A 16,221-nucleotide genomic window follows, 5' to 3' on the forward strand; every position below is an offset into this window, starting at 1 on the left:
GCTGCTTGGGAGAGTGCCAGCAGGCTTGAATGTGCTCCAAACAGGAAACTCAGGAACAGCACAGCACAGCAGGTATTTATTTCCTGGACACTCCCCCTACCCCAGGGTTTCTCTGTGTAGCTCTGGCTGTCCTGGGAACTCACTCTGTAGACCAGGCTGGCCACAAACTCACAGAGATCCGCCGGCCTCTGCCTGCCGAGTGCTGGGATTAGAGGCATGCACCAATATGCCCAGCTCCTCTTCTTTATTGGGAGTTGAAAAGGAAAGATTCTAACCCTCAAGGTGACTTAAAATTGTCTCTGTCAACAATGAAGGGTGCAGCAGGAGGCCTTTCTAAGCTGGGTAGTGGGTGGTGGGTAGGAGTCGGCGGGTGCCCAGTGTTTGTGGGAGACAGTGGCCTGAGAGGTGACGATGGATGGCCAGGGTAAGACAGTACCAGCCCAGGGCTGAGCCTGTCACTGTCCTAGGGGCAGCTGGTCTCTGTGACTTTCAACATCAGCCCCTTTGTAGGTCAGGGAAAGAAGAGGAGGAGGAGGGCCAATCTACCGAAAGGACAGGTTTCTAGAAGCTCAGCCTGGCTGGATATTGACCTTCTGTGGGTGGAGTGCGCCAATTCCCAGCCCTTTCCGTGAAAGTTCTAAGAGCAGAGGTCCCAGCCCTGGAAATCCCCAGCCTACGCTGGCTTGTGGCCTAGTTTGTCCTATAGCCCTGGTGAGATGGCCTGGGGACAGGGTACACAGGCATGTATTAGCACACCAATCAAAGGACAGGGTACACAGGCATGTATTAGCACACCAATCAAAGGACAGGGTACACAGGCTTGTATTAGCACACCAATCAAAGGTCAGTGGAACAGGAGAGTGAGAGTTTGTTGATCTCTGAATGTGGACCCTGGAATCTCAGGTCTAGAAGGAAGCAAGAGAGTTGACGTCAACAGGGCACTTACGTTATCTTGGCAACATACCAAGTGTCTATATATAGCTAACTCACTGCTGGACTCAAACATCATCTCCTTTTTTCTTCCATTTATTTATTTTGAGAAAGGCTCTCCCGGTGCAGCGTAGGCTGGTCTTGAACTGTGATTCTCCTGCATCAGCCTCCAAAGTGCTAGGTGCTAGGATCACAGGTGTGTAATCCCACCCGTCTCTCCATGTTTCTTCCCTGTCTTAGGCCACTGAGGCTTTGAAAACTTCACATGTCTTTCCCTCTGCCATAGGCCTGGCGTTGCTGCCTTACTCTGCCCAAATGACTCCGGAGAACCCCTGTGGCAGGCCTGGCAGCACGATGTGGAAAAGACCTCTCTGGCATGTGCTGCATACAGCAGGATTGAAACCTTCCCTCTGCACTCTGAAGCTTTCCCAAAAGAAGCCAACTGCTAGATTTCCATTTAAGGACTAGTGAAATCTTGACTGGAAAAGAAACCTTAGATTGCATCACTACAATGTCTCACTGTAAAGCACAGGAAGTCATTTAACCTCTCGGAGGTTCAGTTTCTTTCTAAAATGGGGTTAACAATCTTTACCTTGCTGGTCTATTGTAAGATTAGGAATATTACCAGATAAATGATAGTCACTAATACACACCACATCATGAAGTCATCTTTCATGGCATTTGTGGAGTGGTGGCAGCCTCTCATGACACCTCTGTCCCACAGAAGTCACCAGTGCTTCCTCCCTGCAGGAAAGCTGGTTCTGACAGGTCATCGGGCCCATGCCCATGATGTCTGATGCTCAGACATGTGGTAGCATCCTTCACTTTTCAGCTGGCAGGCATGGCCCCTTCCTGGGCTGGCCTGGTGCTGAGGACTGGCCCTGTGCCCTACTCCTCTGCCAGCTGGGCGGCTGGGCCCACAGCAGCTTGCACAAGCTTGAAGGCCCAGCAGGGCCTCTGTGAGCGGCAGCCTTCCTGAGCCCTCTATTAGCACTGGGCCATCTGGTGCCTCAGTCCCCTTTTGTGTGTTTGGGATGGGATGGCAGAGGCAGGGAGGCGAGAGAGGAGGGGACAGGGGATGCCATGGTCGGCTTTCTTCCCACTTGAAGGAGGAGAAGTTTGAGGGAGGCCAATCCTGGGAAGGAGGCAGCCACTGCAGACACAGGAAGATGGATGGGGACAGTGCTGTGAGCTCTGCCTGCCTGTGTGTGTGTGTGTGTGTTTTCTATAGAGTCTTGATAGATGTAAGGAAAGGAAGACAGAGCAGGATGCAGGAACAGAACCAGAAGAGAAGTGTCGAATGGAGAAAAAAGCATGGACCCAGAGCAGAAATGGAAGTCGTCAGAAAGCTATGAAGAGGCCTGGGGCCTTGGCCTGGTCAGAAAAGTGCTTACCATATAAGCACGGGAACCTGACTTTAGTTCCCTAGTACCCACCTGAAAAGCTGGGGAGGTAGAAACAGGAGGATCCTTGGGGCTCCGTGGCTAGACTAGTTGAACCGGGTTCAGTGAATGAGCCTGTCTGAAAAAGTAAATAAGGTGGAGAGTGATTGAGGAAGGCAACCGTCATCATCCTCTGGCTTCTACGTCTAGGAACACATACACGTGCATACCCCTGCCCCCCAAAACACCGTGCAGTGGAGGCAAAGGTGGTAGCAAGTCTCTAAGGGAAATGTTGTTGTGGTTGTTATCTTTCTGTCCAAGGAAAAAGGAAGTGAGAGACTGTGGCTGGGGTCCTTCCCTGTTTGGGCCGTAGGGGAATGGAGGTGGCTGGGGCCTGTGGGTGGTACTCCTTAGAGAAGCCTGGCGTCCCAGGGGTTCCCTCCACAGCTCCAGCTTGGGTTCCTGTAACAACTGCCTTCAGCTGGGGATGTCAAGAGTGAATCTTACCTCAGCAAGGCTCTTCCGGACAGCTGTAGTCTCGGGGCTGGTGAGAAAAATGCCCCTGACAAACATTCGTCCTCTTTGCTGTGGTTCCCAGTACATGGGGGGCTGGGTGGGCTTTAAGGACCTTAATCTTTGGGTCTTCCCAGTGGCACGGCATGAGAGACAGTTACAGAGAGATGTGACAAGACCACTGCTTTGTATTTCTCTGGAGCCGTTGGAGTTGGTCCCCTTTTCTGTGTTCAGTAAACACTTTTTCGGGAACTGCACAAACTGACCTTGGGCTGGAAGCATCTCTTCCTGGAGATGCTGTTCTTGGAGCCCACTCAGAGTCAAGCCCCACTCTCTGCCTGGGTTTTCTAAGCAGTGCCTTCCTTGTGCCTGCACCTCTCTGAGGTACCGTGAGCCCTTTTGATGTCCTTGAATAGGCCCTGTCATTGATATCAGCATCTTTCTTCTGGTCCCATCTGGTCGCCATCGCTGTCCTTGAGGCCGGAAATCTCTTCTAAACTAATTCCTGATGGAGCTGCCGGGGGAGCATATTAGGCCATGCTGGAGTTGAGTATGATTGATTTAGCACGTGTAGGTCCATTTAGCATCAACCAAGCCCACAGGTTTTTGTTTGGCTTTGTTTTCCCTCCCACCGTTATAGTTACTTGAAGAGCACTGTTTGGAAGCCCTGGGGAACCCTCCACAACTCTGATGGTGAAGTGGGGGTGCCCCAACCTGCTCCCCAAATGGTTCCAGTGTTGTGGTTCCAGTTCTGCTGAGCTTTGGAGGGGACTGCAGTGTGAATGGGAAGTGCCTGCTGCCAGGGTCATGTTAACCTTGAGGAAGGGGAGGCTGTGGCTCAGAAACTTTTTAAGGTCACCAGATGAGGCTGAAGATAGGCAGAGCTTAATAGCAGGAGATGCCCATTCACGTGTGTCTCCAGACAAGCTCGCAGCTGGCTGGCGTGAGCCATCTGAGGTAGGCACAGAGGTGACCTTATCATCTGCCGTTTATTGAGTACTGATGACTTAGGCATTGTCCTACAGATGGTTGAACTTAGTCCTCCCAACCACCTTGAAAGGTACAAGCGAGGAAAGCCTGATCCAGAGAGGCTGAGACGTTTTCCCACTACCACACAGATAGTAAGTGGCACTCACTTTAAACTGTTACCAAGGGGGATCAGAACCTGGGTGCTTTCCAGAGAGCTGTGCTTCTGTCTGGCCAGATGGGAATGTAATAAAAGGAGGGGCACGGGTCTTGGGGTGCTGTTGGGGAGGGTCAGAAATGGTTGCCAGGTCAGTCCCGGGGTTAAAAAGGCTGTGAGTAGCAGGCAAGGTGGAGTGCGTGCCTAACATGTGTGAGACCCTGGATTTGACACCCCAGAGCTGTATAAACTGGGCACAGTATCTGCAAATCCAGCACTTGAGAGGTAGCGCCAAGAGGATCAGAAGTCAGGGTAATACTCAGCTACATAGTGAGTTCAGGGTCCAACTGAGATGCGTGGGTCCCTGTCTTAAAAGGAGAGACAGACAGAGAGAGCATGCCATCTCTCCAACCTGAGCAGCACATCAGTGTCTGGAAAGCTGACATGCTTTTCTTTTAAATGGAGAAAATAACAGGCCCAGAAGCACAGGGCGGGGCTGAAGAGATGGCTCAGTGAACAAGAGTGAGGACCTAGCCCACATCAAAAGCTGGGAATGGCTGCACCTGAGCCTGGAGAAACTCCAGAACTGTGGGGGGCAGGGGCAGGAGAATTACTGGGGCCCGCTGGTTGCCAGCTTAGCTCTAGGTTCTGTGAAGGCCCTTTCTCAAAGGAATAAGACACAGAGTACTAGAGCAGGACACCTGAGGTCCTCTTCTGGTGACTTCCTTCTGTGTGCCTACGCGCGCACACACAGACATAGATACAGATGCACGGATATAGACACAGAGACACAGACACACATAGATACATACACAGAAGCATACATACACAATGACACACACATACACACAGACACATACCACACAGATACATACACACTGACAGATACGCATATGCAGAGACACAAACACATATACACGTAGACACATACATACAGACACACAGACACACATAGACAACAGATGCATAGACACACACATACACAGACATACAAGAAAAGAGAGACACACATAAACATGAGACACAGATACACACAGACAGACTCACAGACACAGACACACAGACACGTTTATATACAGACACACACACACACAAGACACAGACACAGAGACACACAGACACAAGTGCACACAACATGAGACACAGACACAGACACACACAGACACACACAGACACTCCCCCCCACCCCCACACATGCGAGGCTCATATCAGAATATGGGCAGAAGACAGAACATGGAGAGAGGCTTGAAAGTCTGGGCCATTTGGGGGCTGTTTTGCGGTTCCATTTTGACCCCTAAGGGTGAGATCCAGTGACAGCATGGATGGGGGGAGGCACATGCTTGAAGCTGTGCTGTCAGTGGCTGGGGAGGGGGAGCGTCAAGGCCAAGGGAGAGGGTGCTGTGGAGGGCTGTGTGAGGACACAGTCACAGAGACACTGGTAGGCTGGGCTGGGTGGGAGGAATGAAAAGTGACTGAAGCTGGCTGGGAGGGTGCTGGGGTTATTTTTAGAAATGAGGAAGTCACTGGCAGGAGGTGTTTTGGCCAGGGGAGAGGACAGGAAGGGGAAGGAGGGGAGTAGATTCAGTTTGGGAGTGCAAATTGATGACTGGACACCTAAGTGGTATCAGTCAGCAGCAGGGGTCCCTGACCCTTAACCTCAAGTCTTCTGGAAGAGAGTATTTGGTGGCCTCACTCTCTCTGAGGTTCTGGACTCACTGGTGAGGAGTTTGCGCTTTCCATGTGTGCCTCCTGGTGACCCCAAAAGCTTGGGCGTTTTGGGAGTTGTGGGGTTGCCATCAGCTAGTACTTAGAGACAACAATGGCAATGTCACCTTGCCAGCCAGTCCCCCTCTGTCGGTCCTGTAGACCTTCAGAGAAGCTGCAAGCATATCCTTAGAGGCTGTTCCTAGGAGGAGTCTTCACACAGACCCAGTAAGGCCTGCTCCATCTTCCCCAAGAACGACTCCCTCATCCTTCACAGCCCTGCCCAGGCTCCAGTGGCAGAGTTAGAGCCCAGCCACAAGACCACGGGAGACATTCTGGCTCACAAGGCCTGGCAAAGCTCTGCCTGGGAGAAAGTAGAGACCTATTCACCCCTCCCCTGAGAAGGGAGCTGTCCGGATACTGATGACACCTGAATTCTCCATTCACCAATTCTGGACCCTTCAATCATTCCACAGGGACAAACACTGTGTGATTTTAAATTTTAGAATCAGGTTTATTCTAATTTTTAGGTGAATGAGACAGTTCTAGGAATAAACAAATTACAAAGGAAATAAGATACACTCATTCAATCTTTTCAACCAATGGGTGTGCCGGCTAAGTTAGAGTGACCACAACCCTGACAGATCAAGGACCAGGACGGTGCTGAGGGTGGCCGTACTAAACAAACACACTGCAGGAGGAGCTTTACCTGGGTGTGGGAACTCGAGGCATCATTTCAGAGGAAGTGATGTTTCAACTAAGGAAAAAGAGAAGCCCAAAACTGTCTAAGAGGGGAACGAGACTGCTGTGGACCATAGGAACACCAGGATCCAAGGCCTAATGGAATGGGTGCCAGCTCCACCATGGCACCAGAAGACTATTCTTTTAAAGGAACCTAGTGTTCAAAGATGCCTGCCTCAGTGGGACTCAATTGGAAGTATGCTTAGAATCACTTGGGAACTTAAAAAAAAAATTCCCAAACCAAAACCCAATGCAATCATCAGGCTCCACCCACCTGACATTCTGATTTGCTGGGTTGGAAGAAAAAAAGTTTGAGCATTGGCATAATATAAAGACCCCTCATGACGCTGGCTTGCTGTACTGGCTAGGTTTGTTCGTTTTGTTTTCAATTTGACATCATCTAGGGTCATTTGGGAAGAGGGAACCTTGTGGGGGCATGAAATGCCCCCATCAGAGTGGCCTGTAGGCAAGCCTCATTTTCCTTAATTATTGGTATAGGAAGGCTCAGCCCACTATGGGCCATAGAGCCCCCCCCCCCCCCCCCCCCCGGGCAGGTGGTCCTGGGACATGCAAGGAAGGCAGTTGAACGCCAGGCGGGAGAGCCATGCAAGAAGCAGTATTTCTCAGTGGCCTCTGCTTCAGTTTCTACTGAAGTCAGATCCCTGCTCTGACTTCGCTCAAGGATGCACTGTGATGTGGAAGTGTAAGCCAAATAAACCCTTTCCTCCCCCAAGTTTCATTTTGTCATTGTGTTTGTCAGAGCAACAGAAAGTAAACGAGGACAGGTGCAGGCTGAATATCACAAGTCGCCTCTGGTGTGTTTACAGACTTCTGCTGGCACATTGGCCGGTTGGTCTTCCATGGAGCAAGGACGAATTCATGGTGGCAAGCAGGGAAGAGCAGTGTTTTTTAGGGTTAGTCTGCCTGGGTCTGAGCCCTGGCTGTCTCTCTGGAGGGACTGTTATCCCTTCTCCTCCTTTCCCATCTCTCCGTGCTTGGCCACCACCTTGAACCAACAACCCTGTGCCTGTCCTGATATCAGTCTTATCCCTGTCCCCATCCTACGGGGGAGGGGGAGGCAGAGAGGGAGGGGGAGGGGGAGGGGGAATAGACCTCTTCTGTAGGATGCAGGTGGGTTCCAGGCTCTACTGTAGGCGCAGGTAAGGATTCCATTACTTGGTACTTATGCCTTTCTTTTCCATGCCTTTCACATCTCTTTGTTTCTCCATTAAAGGAGCCCCACCCTTATGATGCTCTCAGTCTTTGTTTCCCTTCCTGAGATGTCTTCCTCACTTGTATTAAGTTCTTCTTCTTGTTGATACGTCGAAACATCCGATTAAAGCAGCATAAGGCAGGAATGGATCCTTTGGGCTCCTGGTTTGAGACGGTGTACTCCACCGTGATAGAGAAGGTGTGCGAACAGAAGTGTGAAGCCACTGATGGCAATGTGTCCACAATCAGGACTCAGAGGGAGATGAATCTAAGCTCATTGGCTTCTTCCTTCCCTCTTTCTACTCAGTACAGGCCCTAGGCAAGCAACGGTGCCTTCCCCAATCTGGGTAGGACTTTCCTCCTCGGTGTCTAGAAATACTCTCACAGACACATCCAGAAGAATGTGTCCTAGGTGGTTCCAAATCTGGCAAAGTTGCTAATGAAGATTAACTGTTAAACCGCCTTTTCTGTCGGAATGCCCTACGATCCTTCCCAAAGCTTAGGGGTGACGCCCAGGAAGTTTATTATGTGAATTATGGGCACTTGGCTCCTACCATGCTCTGTAGCCCCTGCCCTGTGTGCCAACAGATGTGCCTGGGAGTGGTGAGCAGAGACTGCACCCCCCCAGGCCTAAAGGCCGCAGCACTCAGCAAGTGAGGAATTTGTAATTCTCTAGGAGACTAGAGTTCCTGAAGGGACACACTCCACATGGAAGGCCATCTCAGCTACAGGTTTGGAGACAGGGCCTCAAGCTTTCTTTTTAATTTATTTATTTTTATTATTAAAAATTTCCACCTCCTCCCCACCTCCCATTTCCCTCCCCCTCTCTTAACTCCCCTCCCCCTCCCTTGCCAGTCCAAGGAGCAGTCAGGGTTTCCCTGTCCTGCGGGAAGTCCAAGGTCCAACCCACTCCATCTAGGTCCAGGAAGGTGCGCATCTAAACAGACTAGGCTCCCCAAAAGCCAGTACATGCGGTAGGATCAAAACCCAGTGCCATCGTTCTTGGCTTCTCAGTCAGCCTTCATTGTCCAACACTTTCTGGCTTTGTAGTAGCACTGAGACTTCCATGGGGGCCCTGTGTAGGAAATGGGGAGACTGCTGTGCTGTACCTATCTTTTCTTTGTCACCTATCCCCGAGTCTTTGCGTCCCTCACCATTTTTCTCTCTTGAGATTAAGTCTTACTAGATAGCCCTGGATGACCCAGAACTTGCTTTGTAGACCAGGTTGGCCCGGAACTGGTAGGGGTCCAACTGCCTCTGCCTCCCAAGTGCTGGAGTTACAGATGAGAGCCACCACCATTTTTCTCTCTTCCAGTTTGTGTGGTTTTAGCCCAGATCTTGTACCTCTCTGGCTTTTAGTGGTGACATTTCCAGAGGATCCTTGACAATCTCAGAGACCCCAGAAGTCTCACGTGTTAAATTGCCATCCCTGCTGGGAGCCAGTTTCTTCTGCACTTTGATCCTCTAGCTGGGGTCTAGTGATGGTCACGCCCTTCAGGAGCGATCGGAAGGGGACCGACAATGTCAAGAGCATCGCCGTGTGCTTCTGTTCATGTGTCTCTGCATATCTCCACTTTTTGACAACAGTCCAGTGTCAATTATGAGTGTGGAAGACTTGCCCGGGCATGCCTGGAGGGAAGGCTGGCCAGGAGCCCATAGGCTTGAACACCGAGTCGATCCTTGAAAAAAGTGCTTGGCTTCTACAGTAAGCTGAGCTGGGCTCAGACTAGAGGTCTGAGTTGTGGGGAAAAGATCTCCTGTGAGCACAGATGAATATTGACCATGGTGGTGGCCACAGTAGTGGCAGGTAAATGAAAAAAAAAAGAAATAAAATGGACATGACCGTTCTGGGTATGGTGGAGGAGAGAGTTTATTGTAGATACGAGGGAGAGCACAGCCAGAGGCAGAGACATCTGCGAGAGTCCAGAGTGAAGGCTATCCTGAGCCCGGCCTTGTGAGGAGAGGGAGTAAGGGGGAGGGGACATCAGGCGACCAAGAGACCAAAGAGACAAAAGACCAGGGTAGCCAAAATGGCTGGACTATATAAGGCAGGACAGCTGGGGGAAGGGCAGCCCAGCCTCTGTGCTGGAGAAGTCTAGGGTGAGGGCTGGGCTATGCCAGCCGGGAGGACTCTGTACTAGGTGGGGACTGAGGGATACTGGGGGAACCTGGAGGCTAGTGTTTGCTTTGATATGCTGATGGGTGCTGTAGTCAGCATTTGTCCCTGGCTTGAGACCTAGCAGTAGGTAGCAACTGTTTGACTGTTTCTGAACAGTTAGAAGACTGGAACGCTGTTGAAGCCTTTTTCAGGCCATCCCCCCCCCCCATCTAGACCAATACCAGAAAGTATTTTGAGATTTTATATTTATTTTATTATTAATATTTAAAGTGACTTTATGTGTGTGTACAGATGTTTTGTCTGCACTTATGACTGTGCACCACATGCATGCCTGGTGACTGTGGAGAACAGAGAGGGTGTCGGATCCCCAAGAACTGGAGTTACAGATGGTTATGAGTCACCATGTGGGTGCTGGGAATCGAACCCGGGTCCTCTGGAAGAGAGCAAACAATCAGTGCTCTTAACTGCTGAGCTGTCTCTCTAGTCCCTAGATTTTTATGTTTTAGAGACAAGGAAAACAAAGCTCATGCCATGAGCTGCCTTTGGAGTCCCCATCTGTCTGAGCTGTGACTCTCTGGGGACTTCCAGAAATGTTGGGTGGGGTTTGGCAAGGGATGATTCAGAGCCTGCCAAACATGCGCAGCTATTGTTCTTGCTCTTAGACTGGCAGGGTCTGCGAAGTCTCAGGTTACAGTCATAAGGTTTCCACCCTCAGCCTAGTGTGTTATTTCTTCAGCCCTTGCTTGCGAATAGGTATGGCTTTCTCTAGCATACTTGTTTAGAATGTACTTCCTGTCCTGGCTTCTCTGGTCCATTCTTTCTCAGTTGGCACAGAACCTGAACCATAGGATAAAACAAACATTGAAGTGTCATGTTGGCCACAGCTGAACATGGTTAGCATCACAGCCTCTGGTTTGTAAGGAAAGTCTGATCCATGACAGTATGTATACAAAAAGGGAACTGACTCCCCCTCATCCCCCTCCCCTGTCCCTAACCAGATAGGGCAGTGACGTGTACTCTGTGTCCGAGTGTTTATTTATAGGACACTAGTTAAGAACTGGAACCCCCTTCTTTGCCTAATTCCTGTTACAAATAGAGGCAGCACTCTGAAGTTACCCAGAAATGCTCATCGGTGGCTCCAGACATCAGGTTTACAATAAAACAACGGGAGAAGCCACTCTGCGCCGATGTGTAGCTAATTTTCCCTGTTCCTTTGTTATGACCTGGAAGTGCACTGCTGGATACATTAGGTATGGGACGATGAAGTCACGGCCAGAAACACAGCTTTCTTTAATTTTCAGGTTGTTAGTACTTGGCAAGGCCTCTGCCTCTTTCCATCCCCACCGCTGCTGGATTTTTCTGGAAGCTTTCAAACTTTCCTCCAAATCCTATGCATGTGAACACACACATACACACACAACACACACTCACATGCGGCACAGTCACACAGAACACAGCAAGACACACTAGCATGTTGTTTCCTCGACTTCGGGAACCCCTTCTTCCCAGGATCAGTTAGTGACTCCCAGTGTGAAATGCTCCTTCATGCTTCTTCCTATGAAGTCTGATGCCAATGCTGCGATACTGTTTATATACACACACAATATACCTGCCTTCGGAGTGTACATCACCCTTCCGTCGCCTTCTGTCTTCTTCCTCAACACCTAGCATCACCCTTGCTCATTCAGACAAGAGCAACAGCCTGATGGGTTCTTTACTCCTACCATTCCCCAGTTCTGACTTCTTATGGTAGCCAGACTGAGCTTCCAAATGTTCCCCAGTTCCTGCCGCCTCCTACTGCGAAGTGGGACCCAACTCCTGCTCTTCCTCTGGCCTCCCATCCCCTTCCACTTTTTCCTTTCCTACCCATGTGGCCCTGGCTGCTAATGACATCCTAAGGCCCTGACTCTGGATTCCCGCTCTGGCCTCTTCCTGGGTCTGGATGCTTTCTCCACTCTACCTTGTCTCCTCTGGCAGGTGTCAGTTTGAACCTAAGGGCCATGGTAGAGAAGTCCCCCTGGTCTCTCTTTCTAAAGCGGGCAACCTGGGCTAGACTCTGTTACAAACGCCCCATTTTTGTGCCCATATGAAGAGGCTGGAGAGGGAACTAGCTAGAGGGAAAAGAACTGTGAATTCGCTGGCATTCGCATATGTTAATTAGTGCCTGGGTAGAAAGCACAGGGGCACGAGCAGATGTCAGCACACTTTACCAGTGTGACCTTGGTACCACAGAATGGGATGACGAATAAATGAAATGGAATCTCAACAGCTAATTTAGAGGTGCATTCCTGAACAGACAAGTGGAGGTCTGGGCGAGAAAATCAGCTATGTGGAGGGGCTGGTGATGAGGATCAAGGATGAATGGGCAGGAGGAAAAACATCGAGCCCTTGTAGAGTGTGTCTTGGGCCACATGAAAGAAGTGAAATTACTTCTGAGATATGAAAACAAAGCATTTTCACTCTCAGGAATCAATCAAGATGCTCCTAGTTCACAGACTCAATGGGCTCATGGTTTCAGGAGAGCCCCACACAGTCTAGAACAAAGAAGTCTTACTCAGCTTTGCATTTCAAACTCGATTCCCCCCTCCCGCCCTGCCCACCCCATTGCTGGTGAATGGTTAATATTCTCAGAGCCTGGTTGCTGAGAGAGAGAAGGCTTCCCGTGTTTCAAGGAGATCCTTTGTCTCTATCTAGACGTGCCGCTTGGGCATGCAAGCATAAAGCAGTGTGTTCAGCTGCAGCTCTGAGAACATAGGATTCAAGAAGAAAGGCGTGCAGGCCGGGAGAACCGTGAAGAAGACTGCTGGATGCTGTGTCCTGCTTGGCAGGAGGCTCAGAAGGGATGGGGAGGCAGAGAAGGTGCCACGTGCCCCTCCCATTTATCCAAAGCCTCCGGGTAGAATGTCAAGGAAGTAGAAACAGCCCTTCACGGGAAGTTGGAGGTTGAGGGTAATGCTTCACTTTACGTATCAGTCTCTATGACACTCTCAATGTGTGTTTCCATGGCAGCCTAGCACTGTAGAAACACTGGCAAATCCTGTTTCAGTAGAGAAAGGCCCGTGACAGAGGCCCTTGCTTCCATGTAGCTTGTATATGTGTAAACTTCCTAAGCGTTCACTGGAAATACGTAAGGAGTCATGAGTATGGACCAGGGGGAGCCTTCGACAGCATTTCAGAGTGAAGGTTCAGAGCTGGGCCCCCGAGAGAGGACAGAGCTGAGTTCTAGGAGTCCGGTGACAGGGAGCAGTGAGCTATCCAGAAGCATTTGTTAGGTGTTAGGCATTGTCCACATGCTGAGAACAAGTCATGTGCATCCCCAACCCAGCTGAACAAGCCACAGGGGAGGACACGCCTCAGGGACAGCACTTTTAAGGGTTTTCATTCATGATAAGGTCAAACAAGCCCACAGCATACCGAGTGTCATCTGGTCTGCATCTCCTCTGAGCTGGTTGGCTCACTTCTGAAGGGTTTTAGGGCTGCATCAGTTTATTGCACTCAACCAAAGTCTCACTCTGAGATTGAGACAGGCAAAACACCTCACACAGAGTAGCGTGGTGAGCAAAAGCCACAAAGGAGTAAATGGAGGGACCCGAGAATGCACTCTGAAGAAAGGGCATTCAGGGTGACATCGGCTCAGGTCTCTTATGACCCCAATAGCAGATTTAAAGCATGGGCGATACAGGGGCATGTGATCTCCAAACCTGGCAAACTGGTGCACGTGCCGAACCAGGAGACTTCCTGAATTTGGTAACCTCCAAACAGAAGCCAGGACGCTGTGTAGGAGACTTGGACATCTGTTTTGGTCACAAACCTGGACAACCTTCAAGTCCCCAACCCACCTACCCTCACCTTAAGACTTGGTGATTGCCGAGTGAAATTCTAATTTTATCATTGCTGACTCAGAGGCAGAGGAGGCTCTCGCTTTGAGTCAGAGCGCCCATGTGGAAAGACCTCGCTTCTTGGATCTGGCTTTGAGGCTGGCTCTACCACTCACCAGCTGTGTGCCTGGACCACTTCCTTCACCTCTCAGATTATGCTGTTCTTGCTAGTCGGATGGAGATGTTTACCTAGGGCTAGGTTAGCATTCATTTCATCGATATAATAAAAAGTTAAGACGTGGCAGATCACGTGAGAAGTAGAGATTCACGCCATGCCATAAAACTGTTTTACTGCTCACGGGTTTGTTTTCCTTTTTATCAGACCTTCTAGTTGCGTGAGAGAATGTTGTTGAGCTTCAGGCAAAGGTGAGATAGAAGCGGATGGCACAGATGAAATCTACCGTGTGTCGTCATCATAGGGAAGAGGATGGTCTGAGTGGGGAGGGCACTCAGGACTCACTGGGAGGAGAGGCAGGAGGATGACATCTGCCTGGGGCTACAGATGGTCTGTCTCCTCTCCCTCTGTCCTTGAGTTTATATTCACAGCATGAGTTGAGCTGTGGAGGTGTTCACCCTCTTTCATGTAGAGAGTGGTCCTGGACAGATCTGCCTATCCATCGCTGTAGGAGACATCTGATCTAGATCAGCTTGTGGCTGTGAAGTAGTCACAGGTTTCAATTAGTCTCAGCCTTAGCCTCCCACGTGTCCTCCTAGTCCCAGCTTCATCTGGTCCAGCCCTTTCCCGGTTCTTCCGTCACCATCAGTCCTCCTCAGAAACAGCTCCTTGTTCACAAGGAGGTAACGGGTTTCTGCCTCTCCCCAGGAGAGCACGAGTGGGGACGAACACAGGCAGGTCCACACTGCTGTGCCCGTGGGCTGTGGGCCTGAAGCTGACCCACACCGTGGTGGGGTGTGGGAGGGAGCGATGAGAACAGGCCCAAAGCCCGCCCCCTGCACCCCCTCTTCTTGCCTTCTGCCTGGAGGAAGTGAGTCCAGCCTGGGGCCTCAGCTGACTCAGTGGTTCCTGGAAGGTGGTGATGTCATGGTGACAGAGTGTTTCCCCTCCCCAGCCAAAGTCAAAAAGCTTTGAGTGACAAGAGTCTCTCAGGAACAGAGGTCTGAATCTCTCTCCGGATAGTTGGTGTTCACAGTTTGTGCGGCCACTCAGTGCCACCTTTGGTAACAGTTCCCTTTCTCAGAGTCCCATAATCTTAAAGTTATTTATTTACTTTTATCTTATGCTCATCGGTGTTTTGCTTGCATGTATGACCATGGGAGGGCATAAGATCTTGGAGATATAGACAGTTGTTAGCTGCCATGCGGGTGCTGGGAATTGAACCTGGGTCCTCTAGAAGAACAGTCTCTCAAATGTTGAGTCATCTCTCCAGCTCCAGATTCCCATATTTCTCATCCTCATCCCTATGATGATCCTGTACTCTGGACTTCTGGGAAAGTCTTGATGATATTTTGTTTGATGAGGGTCTTGTGTCTTCCAGATTGGCACGGTCTTGCTATGTATCTAAGGATGACTTTGAGTTTCCAATCCTCTCGCCTCTACCCGAGGAGTGCTGGGGTGTAGGATGAAATTATTGGCATGTCCCACCACGCTGGGGAGCTAGCCCTTGGGTTGGTACCTGCTAGGCAAGCACACTGCTAACAGACTTACATCTGCAGCCCATCTTGATGATTTTAACAATTTTGTGTCTTTGTTCTCCCATATGAATAGATGCAGAGACCATAGAATATCATCTTATGTTTGACCACGCGTGGGGGACTTTTGGGACCCAGAACTATCATGGCCTCTTAAAAACAGCCCGTGGTAATGTGTGCCCTGTCTAGTCTTCCAGTTTCACATGTTTTCAATATTAATTGCTTAATGTCAGGCTGTGTCCCACCCCCACCCCCAGCCAGGCCGAGTGGGAAGTGTTAAGCCCCCATCTTTCCCTTGTCAAGGACTCTCCCATCGCCACATAGTTGAGTGTGTATCTGTAACAAGAGCCGGTGGGTGGGAGACCCGGCATGGTTTGCCCTGGCATCAGCACTGCAGTTCTGTGAGGGCTTTAGGGAAACTCAGCTGGGCTGGGCTGGTCAGGGATTCTTTACAAACGACTCTCCCCACAACACACACACACACACACACACACACACACACACAGAGAGAGAGAGAGAGAGAGAGAGAGAGAGAGAGAGAGAGAGAGAGAGAGAGAGAGAGAGAGAGAGAGCACTAAAGGCCTGACTACCTGGATACCTTGAGACCTTGTATCAAACCCAGCAGAGATAAAATGGGTCCTTTGTCAACTGGAGTCAGGTCCTCCAGATCAACCTTGAGGGTTCAGGGAGTCCTGGCATCGGTTACATTACCTGATGCTGCCCCCTGCAGGGAGATCGTATACACAGGGTCAGGGTGTCTCCCTAACCCCTATAGCTGAATGGTGGTTCTTCATCACCTGAAGTTGTCAGAGAAGTTAATAGAGCATGAACGGGAAGGAATTAGGCTCTTCTGAGTGAAATAGGACACTGAGATAAATAGCAGAGGCAATGAGAATGATCGATGGGCGGTCAAATTTCAGGTAGTTTGAGGAAGCAGGGATGTCAGAAGCGGGGACCAAAGTTGAGAGC

Source organism: Arvicola amphibius, chromosome 12 (genome assembly GCF_903992535.2).
Source record: "Arvicola amphibius chromosome 12, mArvAmp1.2, whole genome shotgun sequence".
NCBI classification, from domain to species: Eukaryota; Metazoa; Chordata; class Mammalia; order Rodentia; family Cricetidae; genus Arvicola; species Arvicola amphibius.